Source organism: Syngnathoides biaculeatus, chromosome 20 (genome assembly GCF_019802595.1).
Source record: "Syngnathoides biaculeatus isolate LvHL_M chromosome 20, ASM1980259v1, whole genome shotgun sequence".
Taxonomy (NCBI): domain Eukaryota; kingdom Metazoa; phylum Chordata; class Actinopteri; order Syngnathiformes; family Syngnathidae; genus Syngnathoides; species Syngnathoides biaculeatus.
Genome location: NC_084659.1, coordinates 2,403,215 through 2,417,015, shown reverse-complemented (window position 1 = coordinate 2,417,015; position 13,801 = coordinate 2,403,215). Strand labels below are relative to the sequence as shown.

Here is a 13,801-nt window from a genome sequence, read left to right as displayed (position 1 = left end):
AAGGCCCCGGAGCTCCGGGCTGGCAGCCGCGGATGTTTCTTCAGACGGGAATGACGCGGAGTCTGACACGCAAGCTCCGGCGCCGAGCTTCCAGGGGGCGAAGGCTGTTAGCCCCGGATGCCGACGCTAGGCTAAAGGCCTCCGCCGGCACTGAAGCTTGGCTAACGGCCTCCCCGGACGTGGAAGCCCGGCTCGCGGCCCGCCGCTGGAGCTCGTAGCCCGCCTTCGGCAGCGGCGGAGGCCTTTGGCCTAGCTTCGGCGTCCAGGGCTAACGGCCTTCGCAGCCTGAAAGCTCGACTCGCGGCCCACCAACATAGCTCGCTCATCTGACTCCGCGTCATTCCTGTCCGAAGAACCATTCGCGGCTGCCGGCCTGGAGCTCCCAGGGGCCTTTGTTTACACACTTATGTCGCGTGTAGGCCTCCGAGTAGTCAGACTCCGCGTCATTCTGCCCGAAGAACCATCCGAATATTTACAGCCACAGGTTCAAATCTGTATAGAAGTATTCCTCCGTCTTCCCGATCAACCGATACTGCAACTTCTTCATCAGATGAGGATAAAGCCAAGAAATAAGCGCTGGGCATAATGGTGTCCCATGTAATCGAGGGTTTGGAATGTCACATTCGCGCACGTAGGTCATGATGCTACCACCCCCATGCTTCACAGTAGAGATGGTGTTCTTGGGATGGAACACATCATTCGTCTTCCTCCAAACACGGTGAGTGGATTTATGACCAAAAAGTTCAATTTTGGTCTCATCTGACCACAAAACTTTCTCCCATGACTCCTCTGTATCATCCAAATGGTCATTGGCAACCTTAAGACGGACTTTGACGTGTGCTGGTTTATGCAGGGGAACCTTCCATTCCATGCATGATTTCAAATCATGACATCTTGGTGTATTACCAACAGTCACATTGGAAACGGTGGTCCTAGCTCTTTTCAGATCATTGACCAAGTCCTGTCGTGTTGTCCATCTGGATTCTTCTTTTTAGATTATCTCTCTCACAGTGGACACACAACTACGATGAAAATTTCAGACGCCTCCATGATTTCTAAGTGGGAGAACTTGCAATATAGCAGGGTTTTCAAATACTTATTTTCTTCACTGTATATCGCAGAAATGTTTTCAGTGTAACTGGATTTCCTTTGACATGGCTCATGATGTTGATGACTTTCAACGTAAATGTGCTCGCAGTACGTGAAGAAGTTCTGAACTTGCGCTTTTGCATCATGTCTGAACATGCTTTGCACAGTTAACTTGCATTTCCTATTTCCGGGTGAATACTGATTGCTTTGTTAACAACGTTTATGAAATAAACACGTAAATTAATGTTGAGACTTCATAAAATAAGCGATGTCTTTCAATAGCTCTGCATTTCTACTTGTAACAAATTTCACGCGTGTGATTTTTCGTGCTCGACTGTGAAGATTTGCAAGTGCAAAGGCTTGCGGGCTCGAACGTGCCCGTCAAATAACAGTGACTGCATTTTACAGAACATTATTAATCTCCTGTCTTTCGACTGACAACCAATTCAGGGTGTCGTCCGCCATTCGGCTGAAGTCTGCTGGGAGAGGCACTCCCACGACCCTTGTGAGGATAAGTGGCTTGGAAAATGGACTCACACACACACACACATATATATATATATATATATGGTGGACTCAGTTTTGAAGACAAAAATCTCGACCAAAAGGGTAAACGCGAGAACAAAATGTCTGTAGTAGGGCGCCCAGTTGAAAAGTTAGGTCTCCTTTTCAAGGCTGCTTAGATTCAGCCAGGGTGAGCAATTGATCTTTGCAAGGGGACGTGAAAAACCTGAATTGTGTCAGAGGGCCACACCATTTATAACTTCAACATAATTCTCAACTTGGTGCCATTGTAAAATGCATTCAATTCTATATTTTGAACATGTTGCAATGGTAATTGGAATAAAAGTATGCTGTCAATATTTATAGAAATAGGTCAAATAAGTAATCCATCCATCCATTTTCTGAGCGGCTTATCCTCACGAGGGTTGTGGGAGTGCTGGAGCCAATCCCAGTTGTCATCGGGCAGGAGGCAGGGTACACCCTAACTGGTTGCCAGCCAATTGCAGGGGTGAAATAATATGTAAAATTAGAAAATACTCCTGTAAAACTAATACACGAAAACTGCTGGGATAGGTTCCAGGACTCCCGCGACCTTTGTGAGGATAAGCATGTCAGAAATAGGATGGATTCGGAATCAGTCCATTTTATTGTTCATTGTTTATTGTATAAGTTCTCTAACACCAACTGCCCTCATGTCTTCCTTCACAACATTCATCAACCTTCTCTTTGGTCTTCATCTCGCCTTTTTGCCTGGCAGCTCCATCCTCAGCACCCTTCTAAGATCATTTCTAATCCTATCCAACCTGCTCACTCCTAGCGAGAACCTCAACATCTTAATTTGTGCCATCTCCAGTTCTGCTTCATCCTCAGCACCCTTCTACCAATATACTCACTCTCTCGCCTTTGGATATGTCAAAACCATCGAAGTCTGCTCTTTTGAACCTTGTCTCCAAAACATCAAACTTTGGCTGTCCCGCTAATTAACTAATTTCTAATCCTATCCAACCCTCCGAGCAAGAATCTCAACATCTTCATTTCTGCCACCTCCATCTCTGCTTCCTGTTGTCTCTTCATTGCCACTGTCTCTAATCCGTACATCATGGCCAGCCTCACCTCTGTTTTGTAAACTTTGCCCTTCATCTTAGCAGAGACTCTTCTGTCACATAACACATCAGACACCTTCCACCAGCTGTTCCAACCTGCTTTGACCCGTTTCTTCACTTCCTTGCCACAGTCACTGTTGCTCTGGATTGTTGACCCCAAATATTTGAAGTCATCCACACTCGCTATCTCTTCTCCCTGGAGTCTCACTCATGCCACTCCCCCCTCTCATTCACCCACATATACTCTGTTTTACTTTGACTAATCTTCATTCCTCTCCTTTCCAGTGCAGGCCTCCATCTTTCTAATTGTTCCTCCACCTGCTCCCTGCTTTCACTGCAGATCACAATATCTGCGAACATCATGGTCCAAGGGGATTCCAGTCTAACCTCATCTGTCAGCCTATCCATTACCACTCATAAGCACGTTTTAAAAACACACACAAGAACACAAACTCTAGAGAAACCTTTTTCCTGCTCAGGTGCGACCAAAGATTCTCTTCTAAGTATCAGGCTCAGACACACAAGTGTTCCTGTAGGAAATGCCATGACCAATGTATAAAATGAAAGTAGTTTCTGTGATTGACTGACAATCAACATTATTGTACAGAGCTTGTGCACCTACGTCACAAAAACACGTGACTTTTGTTTACGTCGCCATATTGCCAGTCGAACAAAACATTGTTCAATGCTCAGTTGGTTGGAGATGACACGAAAATCTCTTATAGCGCGATACCCAGAGTCTTATCCGATCCCGTTAGATATTTCGGAGGTAAAAATAAATGAAGGTACATGGAAAAATTAGATAAACATGGAATAGAGGTACAGGTGCAAAGGACAAGAGCTTTGTGGGTGTCCAAATAATAGGTAGGTGTGTAAAGAGGGAATGCGCCTACGTTATAAAATTTGTGATTTTTATTTACGCCGCCATATGCAACGCAACGAAAATATGTATGATAGCACGACACCCAGAGTTTTGTCCAATACCATTAAACATTTAGAAGGTGATAATAAATGAAAGTACATGGAAAAATTAGAGACACTTGGCATAGAGGATCCATTTTTAATGCCGAAGTCAATGTTTTCGCCGCTAAGAAATTGGACTGTTAAATCGATTCCGCTTGTCTTGGACAACTGGATATACACATGGATCTGGTGAGTAAGTCGTCGAGATTTACACAGAAGAGTTCGAAAGCATATAAAAGTCTTAAATACTTAAATACTTCGTTGCTGAATTTGTTCTCAATCAGGAATAAATCCCACATAGTGACTGTCAGGTTTAAACCCAACCGCTGGACTACATATGCAAATGAAGAGACAGAAGAGGTCTTCAATTTTGCCCGTATGGGGAGAAACGGGTTTGGCTGACCAGCTGCAACTCCAACACCTGTTTTGAGTCAGCCTTACCGGTGTCCCTCTTTTTGTTGGTTTCTCAGGTCAAAAGGTTACAAATTCAAATGGTGAAACAGATGGCAATACCAATATAAAGACGAATACTAAAGTAAACATTTCTACCAATGATGTTGAGGAGCATCTGCTTTGAAGTCAGCAAGGGGGTGCATCACTCCTCAAGGTGTCGCTGGGTCACACTCCAGGTCACACAGTCGCCTGGAAGGATAACAATACCGAAGGAGAACAATAGAAACAAATACATGATAAAACAATGAATCTAACAGTGACAGGGAGATGGCTCTTCAACACGGAAGCGTGTTCGGCCACATGTTTACCTTTGCTGGAATCCATCTATCTTTTCAGCTCGTGTTCAATACAAATACCAATATTTAAATAAATGATCCCTGGTTTTACACAAACTGTCATTCATTAACTATGATTTAAAAAAAAAAAGAGGACAGAGTCATGTCCACGGAACATACACGGAAGCGATTGCAGACACGTTAACCTCCGTAAACCTCTCTGCTGCGACAGACTGTTTATTTTCTTTTTTTAAATATGCATTGTTCTCAAATGAGCCAACTTGGCGTTATAAATACTTCTTGGTAATTTGAGATTTAGAAGAATAATTCCTACTTGATATGAAACAATCGCAACACAGGCGTATGTGTATTTTGGTTGGGCACCATCCATCATGTTTAATTGCCGAAATCCATCAATATTTTTTGGTCTTTTCAGCTGGTATTCCATAGAATGATCTCTTTGAATATCTGTCTCATCTTTTGTGACAACCAACAGCACAAGTCTCGGGCAATTAGAAAAATCTACTCTGGTTCAACGGCAGTGCAGAGCAGCTAGGTTTGACTGGCATTATGTCGCCATGCAAACTGAGACGTCACGTGCACGAGCTCTATTCTTTGTACCAACTTATATTGTATCTATCTTTGACCCATAACAAAGGTTTCTTGTCCCCAAAATGGGGCTGATCTGATTTGACCTTATCTGTTCCATGAAAGCTAAAATATTGGGGTAATAATTAAAATATTATATATCCGTGCATTTTCCGAGCCTCTTATCCTCACAAGGGTCATGGGAGTGCTGGAGCCTATTCCAGCTAGCTTTGGGCAGGAGGTAGGGTACACCAGAAACTAGTTGCCAGCCAATCGAAGGACACATGGAGACAGACAACAGTCGCAAAAACCCTCAAGGGCAATTTGGAGTCTCCAATCAATGCATATATATAGGATGTCTACGTTGAGTGGAATCCAGCGCAATTTTTTCCTTTCGTATCCTGAATTTCTTTCGTCAGCCTTGAGTAGATCTTTCTGCATATATTTCTTTGGGACATAAAGCCACATTTCTAGGAATTCAAGGAATTCATTCAAGGAAGTAAGACTTACCCTGCAGTGTTGTCATTTTTTACATTTATCCATCCCAATCCATACATTTATGGGTTCTTTTGTTTGTTCCACCTGATAGCTACAATATATAAAATATGGCTAATTTCAAATTACTAATTCATAGTATGGCACATTCCTTTTCCCACTTCTGCTGTGCCAGTGCTTTTAATGTTGGATTTTGATGATGAAAATGGGGGGTGTTCAAATGGGAATTAATTTACTAATTGCTCCAAAATGTAGTCATTTTCTTGAGCATGGATTAATTTTTCCAATGTTTTAGTCATGTCAAGATCAAGTAAATTAATAATTGGTCCAAATAGACTGAAAAGAAACTTTGGCTTTTGGTGGTAGTGTATGTGATCCTTAATAAAATACACTTGAAATACAAAGCTGACTCAATTTGCTTGTACATCAAATCCAAATGCTCTCTTAAAAAGAAATAAAATGTTTTTTGTCCATTGGAAATCTTCCAAAAACAAAATGCCCACACTTAAAGCCAGGGGTCGGTTACCTATGGCTGGCGAGCCACACCTGGCTCTTTTCGTGATTGTGTATGGCTCGCAGAGCCTTCATAACGACATACTGTATACAGCAGGGGTGCTCAACGTGTCCATCGATCGTGAGGAAGTCCTGGTTGATCGCGTGAATGTGTGGCCAAAAAAAGAAAAGATGTCCGTCTTTTTTTTTTTTTTTTAACCTTTGGGCACCACACGTATCTTCTTTCTTTGGCGTACCTGGCGCCGCCCACTCCTCTGCTCTTACAGTGGTATACCTATAATTACAAATATTACAGTCCTTACGCAGCCTATCAATGTGGTTTATAATGACAGAGTGCTGTCCAAAAACAGAGTGGCCACCACTGGAATTTTTTTTACATAAAGACATTCCTCTGTCGGCAAGCATTGTTGGCAAGCGCACATAAGTGGGACAAATGAAAAAAAATCAACCTGCAGACCAGCTGATTGGGAAAACTCGGAGCGGACTTCCCGTCACATACGCACACACTCCGGTGTGTGAATATTGCTGTACTGACAATGTTTGGTTATACCTACACATACGAAAAATCTTTCTCACATTTAAAAACAAAAACATTAACACAAACCTACGATCATGAATAACGGATGGAAGTCTCAAAAGTTGCCTGACGTTTGGTTTAATGTCATATGAAGCAGACGACTAAGCCATCAGCAAAGAAGTTGCATTAATGGTAAAAAGTGCTTTTGTTATCATTTGTTAGCAACAGTATAATGTTTAAATTAATTTTGAGACTTATTGTACTCTTAGTTGTGTTGGTCTAACATAAAATGCACGAATACACTTGTATTTAGTTTTAAAAATATTGGATGGCTCTTTGGGAATTACATTTAAAAAAAATTGCCATTTATGGCTCTCTCAGCCAAAAAGTTTCCCGACCCCTGCTTTAAGCAAAACATGGCCCAAGCACAAATGCCTTCATGAAAAACTCCAAATTAAGGCATTGTGGAAGATCATAGCAGACGGCCTCGAAGCTCCACTCGGGTCGTAACGACATGAAGTCATGCTCTTCTCATGCTGCTGATGATAATAAAAAGTCAGAATGTGATATGACATGTGAAGAGTTTGTTTTCAAAACAAGACGTAGGCATTTTTTTCAGATTTACGAAACCCGCGCCAAAATTATCCATTCGGAGCTGGATAATTTTGGCACGAGTTTCGTAAATCTGAAAAAAATGCCCATGTCTCGTTTTGAAAACAAACTCTTCATGTCATACTGACAACAAGCAATGGAAATGTTCTCAGTATGGGAAATCAAATGACCAATTTCCCGAGTACAATAAACTCCTTAAAACCCTTCTTAAGAATGACTCCTAAAAAAAGAATCATCTCACCACTTTTACTGCCATTGATTTGAACAATATTTAACATTTAATATTGTTTACCATTTCAACCATATATTTGCCTTGAGGATGCTAGTGGTAAAGTACAGAAAAAGTCAGAAAGAGCTACATTGTGTCTTTTTGGAGCTAGAGAAAGCCCATGACAGAGTAGAGGGAACAGCCCCTTCCTGTTTGCTTTGGTGATGGATCGGCTGACAGATAAGGTTCGACTGGAATCCCCTTTGGACCATGATGTTTGCAGATGACATTGTGATCTTTAGTAAAAGCAAGACAAAGACGAGACAAAAGCTCCACATTTGTCAGAAGTCATGACAAATAGTGGAAAGAATGAAGGAAAAGAAAGTTGCAAAAAAAAACTTTCTGTTGTAATATACAGTAACTAAATAAGCAACACTTCAAACATGTTGAAATCTATCAAAATATAGATATTGCATCAAATATTCACAGCAATTTTAAACTGGAAAGTGCATCAGCACATACATTGTCTCTAACTTTAATGTGCTTGATCACAAGATTGAACCCTTGCAAAGTCAAACTCGACCTCATAAGTCTCATAAGACAAATGTGTCAATTTCTCATCAAGTGGAGCTAACACTTCAGAATTCCACAACCTTAGTGTAAAATTATCACTCAGACCATCAACATTGTCATTGACATGTATATCATCGTCATCAAAAGTACTATCAATGACTGGGGAAGTGTAGCAATACAACTGACTTGTTTGGTTTCTACTCTGTTATATTTCTTCATCATGTTCACATGACATAACCTTTTGTGTCTAGTGTCTTGATAATCTTTTTGTTTATCAGATATGGACCTTGATATCTAGCTCTGAGTAGTTGTCCAGGTATGGGAAGTAAGACTAACACTTTTTCACCAGGAATAAAACTTCTTTCTTTTGACTTTTTGTCATAATTTTGTTTCATTTAGGCTTGAGAAGTTTTCAAGTTTTGGCTGACCAACTCACAAGCTTTTGAAAGCCTGTTCCGAAAAGTAGAAGCATAGTCCAAAAGATTGATCTCAGGATTGGAACTGAGCCATTGCTCTTTCAGATGCTTTCGTGGCCCACGTACATTGTGACCAAAAACAAGCTCAAAGGGACTAAATCCTAAACTTTCCTGAATCAATTCCCTGACAGCAAACAACAACAAATGCCCACCCCCATCCCAATCCTTCTGTTTCAAAACAATAAGTCTTGATCATATTTTTCAAAGTTTGGTGAAACCTCTCTACTCCTCTCATTTCCCGGGACTCTGGATGATAAGCACTAGACTTAACCTGCTCTGTGGCCAACTGATGCTTCGCTTGTTGAAATACCTTGGACATTAAATTTGAGCGCTGATCAGAAAGAACAACTTTTGGCAACCTAACTAAGGTAAAAAACGTGATCAAAGCCTTGATAATCACAAGAGCAACAATCTTACGGATAGGAAACACCAAAAGAAATCTGGTAGAACCACACATGATAGTGAGCAGATACTGATTACCAGATCTGGTTTTCTGGCAGGGGACCAAGAGTCAATGATAACTCAACTGAAAGATTCCTCTAAAGCTGGTATAGGTTTTAAAGGAGTAGGAGGAATTTTCTGATTTGGTTTACCAACAATTTGGCATGTACGACAGGGCTTACAAAATTCAGCAACAGCTTTCCTTAAGCCAGGCCAGTGGTCAGGAACCTATGGCCCGTGAGCCATAACTGTCTCTTTTGATGGTTGCATATGGCTCGCAGAGCCCTCATAACGACATATTGTATTGTATTGTATTGACATTTCTGTTGTGCAGGCAACACAAATGATGCAGAGACAGTTTGTCCTAGCGGGGTTGCTGTAGTTTGCTGTGGTAGTTGATCTGCGCAGGCGCAGAAGGGTCGATTGCTGATCGGGTCAGAACAACTAATAATGGAAACGCTTTTGACGAAGGTCCCTCAAAGAAAAAAATGAGGAGCAGTTTTTGGCAAGACTGGACAGCCTTTGTGGAGAAGGTTCTGCTGTGTCTTATTAGTAATGACAAAACTGCAACAATGAAATGCTCAAATATAAACCACCACTTCCAACACATCACATACTGCAAGAAGAAAGTATGTACAGAGGTACATAACAGAGTCCAAGTTAATCAGCAGCAAATCCACGTTTGGACCCAAAAAGGTGAATGGAATTCAGATAGCTTTGCTGGTACTTTTGCACTTGTGAGAAATGGAAAGCCATTCACAGATGGGGAGGATGCCCAAGCATTCATGCTTGATGTTGCCAATAAACATTTTGACAACTTTGCAGAAAGACAAGATAATCCAACGAATAAAAGACATGCCACATACCTCGTGATGGCAAATCAAATTGATTTACGTTCACAATTAACGGATGGAAGTCTCAACGCCTGTGTGAAGCTTAATCCAACGACATCTGAAACAGACTACAAAGCCATCAGCAAAAACCGGGCAGCACCAGAAGTCGCATTAATAGTAAGAATTACTTTTGTCATCATTGGTGAGCAAATTCATAACAATGTTGTTTAAAAGAATCCAGACACTTATTGTACTCTAAAAGTGTTGGTCTTACATAAATGCACTTTAGTTTTTAAAATATTGCATGGCTCTCTTGAAATTACATTTGAAAATATATGGCATTTATGGCTCTCGCTGCCTAAAAGGTTCCTGACCCTTGCTCTATTGCATTTAGAGGCTCAGTCAGACAATTAAATAGTGCCCAAGCACCAATTTTGTGAGTGCCAAAACAAATGGAATGCAGGAAGTTAGAGACTCACAACCTTTCTTGCAACACAGCAATGCAAGTGTGATTAGAACCATACGAATTGTCCTCAACGCGACACTGTCCCTCTCACCAGGAAAGCTCAATGACACCTCCCTATTTGCACTTTCTTGTATAATTCTGCAGCCATTGCAAACGGTCATCCTTTTGTGACAGACAATCTCAATGATCTAGTTTGATGCCTTTCTCTACAAATCTCCTCATAACCATGAAAACACAACACCCCCCCCACTCCCTTAAATGGATTCATTGGAAACTCGCGATTGCCTTTAGGTGTGACTGTGAGTGGGAATGATTGCTTCTCTGTACCAGAGCGATTGGCTAGTAACCAGTTCAGGGTGTGCACCACCTCCTGCCCAAAGATAGCTGGAATAGGCAGAGCACTCCGGCGACCCTTGTGAGAATACGTGGCTTAGAAAATGGATGGATGGATAGACCTAAATGGATGAAATAGATGGCTTCAAGAGCAATATCTGGATGAGCAGTTTGGGGGCAAATGGTGAAAGAATATTTCCACAACATAACTGTCGGATGATAGTGGCACATGCCTAAGAGAAACCTTCAAACAGGTGACATGGTCAGCGGCATTGATGAAACACTGACAAGGTGAGTGTGGAGACACGTCAAGTATAGATGAATTTGTGAGGAGGGTCAAAGTTACACTTCGAGACCAACATCTCAACCAAAAATGATTAATGCAGAAAGAAAATCACTGTAGAAAGGCCAGGTCACAATTTAGTTCTGCTTTTAGAGGCTGCTTAAGTTAAAGCTCAGCTCAAAAGAGCCACTCATATGCCTGAGTAGCATCTGCATCACTCGCACAATTGACTGAGGAGGATCTGCAAAATTTGCACTATTGACATTGATTGATCACATTGCTAAATCCCTTTAAACTGCATTCATTTTCATGAAGTCTCAGTGCCCTTTGCACAACGGTCATTGCAACGCATGTTTTATTGTTCAGTAAAACCTGCTCTCATTATTCGAGAAATTTGTATCTATTTGTACAATTGCCAAACTATATATACATACCGGCATTACTGGTAACCTTTTATGGCTCAGTTTTTTTTCATCCATCCATTCATTTTCTAAGCTGCTTATCCTCACAAGGGTCATAAGAGTGCTGGAGCCTAGCCCAGTTAACTTCGAGCAGTAAGCTGGGTACATCCTGAAATTGTTGCCAGCCAATTGCAGAACAACTTATATATTTATTTATTGGTCTTAATGTCTCGGAAATATTGTCATTTGACTCTCTGCTGTAGTATTAGAGCAGCCCCAACTATCAGAGGCAAATTCCTTGTGTTTTTCAAATACTTGACGAATAAAGATGATTCTAAATCAAGCTGTGTTCAAAAATCACAATTTGGTGGAAGTGTAAGTGTTGTTGATTTGTTTCGATTTTACTGTGTTTGAGTGCTTTTGTTTTGAAAACACTAAGACCAAATGTGTTTGAGTTCCATGACAAAACAGGAAGTTTTGTTCTTGGGTAAAAGTGAAGGTGCGAAAGCTAAAACAGAGCTACACAGAGATAATGGTTAAGATGAAGGAAAGAAAGAACTATTACATGATTAAAGTGTCTGTTGACAAGGGAGACAAGTTCTTATGGCGATCATAGGAATGAAAGATCTTAAAGAGTGTTCTTCTTCTTTTCCTTACGGCTTGTCCTGTTAGGGGTCGCCACAGCGTGTCATCTTTTGCCATCTTAGCCTATCTCCTGCATCTTCCTCTCGAACCCCAACTGCCCTCATGTCTTCCCTCACCACATCCATAAACCTTCTCTTTGGTCTTCCTCTCGCCCTTTTGCCTGGGAGCTCCATCCTCAGCATCCTTCTACCAATATACTCACTCTCTCGCCTCTGAACATGTCCAAACCATCGAAGTCTGCTCTCTCGAATCTTGTCTCCAAAACATCCAGCTTTGGCTGTCCCTCGAATGAGCTCATTTCTAATCCTATCCAACCTGGTCACTCCGAGCGAGAACCTCAACATCTTCATTTCTGCCACCTCCAGTTCAGCTTCCTGTTGTTTCTTCAGTGCCACCGTCTCTAATCCGTACATCATGGCCGGCCTCACCACTGTTTTGTAAACTTTGCCCTTCATCCTAGCAGACACTCTTCTGTCACATAACACACCAGACACCTTTCGCCAGCTGTTCCAACCTGCTTGGACCCGTTTCTTCACTTCCTGACCACACTCTCCATTGCTCTGTATTGTTGACCCCAAGTATTTGAAGTAGTCTACCCTCGCTATCTCTTCTCCCTGTAGCCTCACTCTTCCCCCTCTACTTTTCTCATTCACGCACATATATTCTGTTTTACTTTGGCTAATCTTCATTCCTCTCCTTTCCAGTGCATGTCTCCATCTTTCCAATTGTTCCTCTGCGTGCTCCCTGCTTTCACTGCATATGACAATATCATCTGCGAACATCATGGTCCAAGGGGATTCCAGTCTAACCTCATCTGTCAGCCTATCCATTACCACTGCAAACAAGAAGGGGCTCAGAGCTGATCCCTGATGCGGTCCCACCTCCACCTTAAATTCCTCTGTCACACCTAAGGCACACCTCACCATTGTTCTGCTGCCATCATACATGTCCTGTACTATTTTAACATACTTCTCTGCCACACCAGACTTACGCATGCAGTACCACAGTTCCTCTCTTGGTACTCTGTCATAGGCTTTCTCTAGATCCACAAAGACACAATGTAGCTCCTTCTGACCTTCTCTGTACTTTTCCACGAGCATCCTCAAGGCAAATAATGCATCTGTGGTACTCTTTCTAGGCATGAAACCATACTGTTGCTCGCAGATACTTACTTCTGTCCTGAGTCTAGCCTCCACTACTCTTTCCCATAACTTCATTGTGTGGCTCATCAACTTTATTCCTCTATAGTTCCCACAGCTCTGAACATCCCCTTTGTTCTTAAAAATGGGAACTATCAGTATTCTGCAATGGCCTTATAATTTCTTTATTTTTCATCTTATTAAATTGAACAGATTGGGGTACTGCTGTGTCAGTGTGCAACAAAATATAATAGTAATAGAAAGTACAGTATCATACCAACTTGAACGATGTCGTCGTCTTTTCCTTTCGGCTTGTCCTATTAGGGGTCGCCACAGCGTGTCATCTTTTTCTACCTAAGCCTATCGCCTGCATCTTCCTTTCTAACACCAACTGCCCTCATGTTTTCACTCACAATATCCATGAACCTTCTGTTTGATCTTCCTCTCACTCTTTTGTCGACAGCTTCCTCCTCAGCACCCTTCTACCAATATACTCACTCTCTCGTCTTTGGACATGTCCAAACCATCGAAGTCTCCTCTTTTGAACCTTGTCTCCAAAATATCAAACTTTGGCTGTCCCGCTAATGAACTAATTTTTAATCCTATCCAACCCTCCGAGCAAGAATGTCAACATCTTCATTTCTGCCACCTCCATCTCTGCTTCCTGTTGTCTCTTCATTGCCACTGTCTCTAATCCGTCACTAATTCCGTGGGGATCTACCACAATTATAAGTGACAGAGTCATAATAACATCCTGTTTCCTATTCTACATTTTGGAGTTGCAGGTAAATATTCTGAACAAATGAGATTTAAACACATTGTGTTTGTCTTTTGTTTATGCAGACGTCAGTGAATATTTTGATCCAGCCTGGCAGCAGTCAGTGTCCAGTC

General features: G+C 41.7%; 1 protein-coding gene across 1 annotated transcript in view; it reads left to right on the top strand.

Annotated features, from left to right (window-relative positions):
- The window catches only part of LOC133493633 (gastrula zinc finger protein XlCGF17.1-like), a 64,219-nt gene extending 50,418 nt beyond the window's left edge, over positions 1 to 13,801 (top strand). The window contains exon 6 of the transcript XR_009793067.1: positions 13,754 to 13,801. The gene's annotated coding sequence lies outside the window, so the exon portion shown is untranslated. The remainder of the gene's footprint in view (positions 1 to 13,753) is intronic.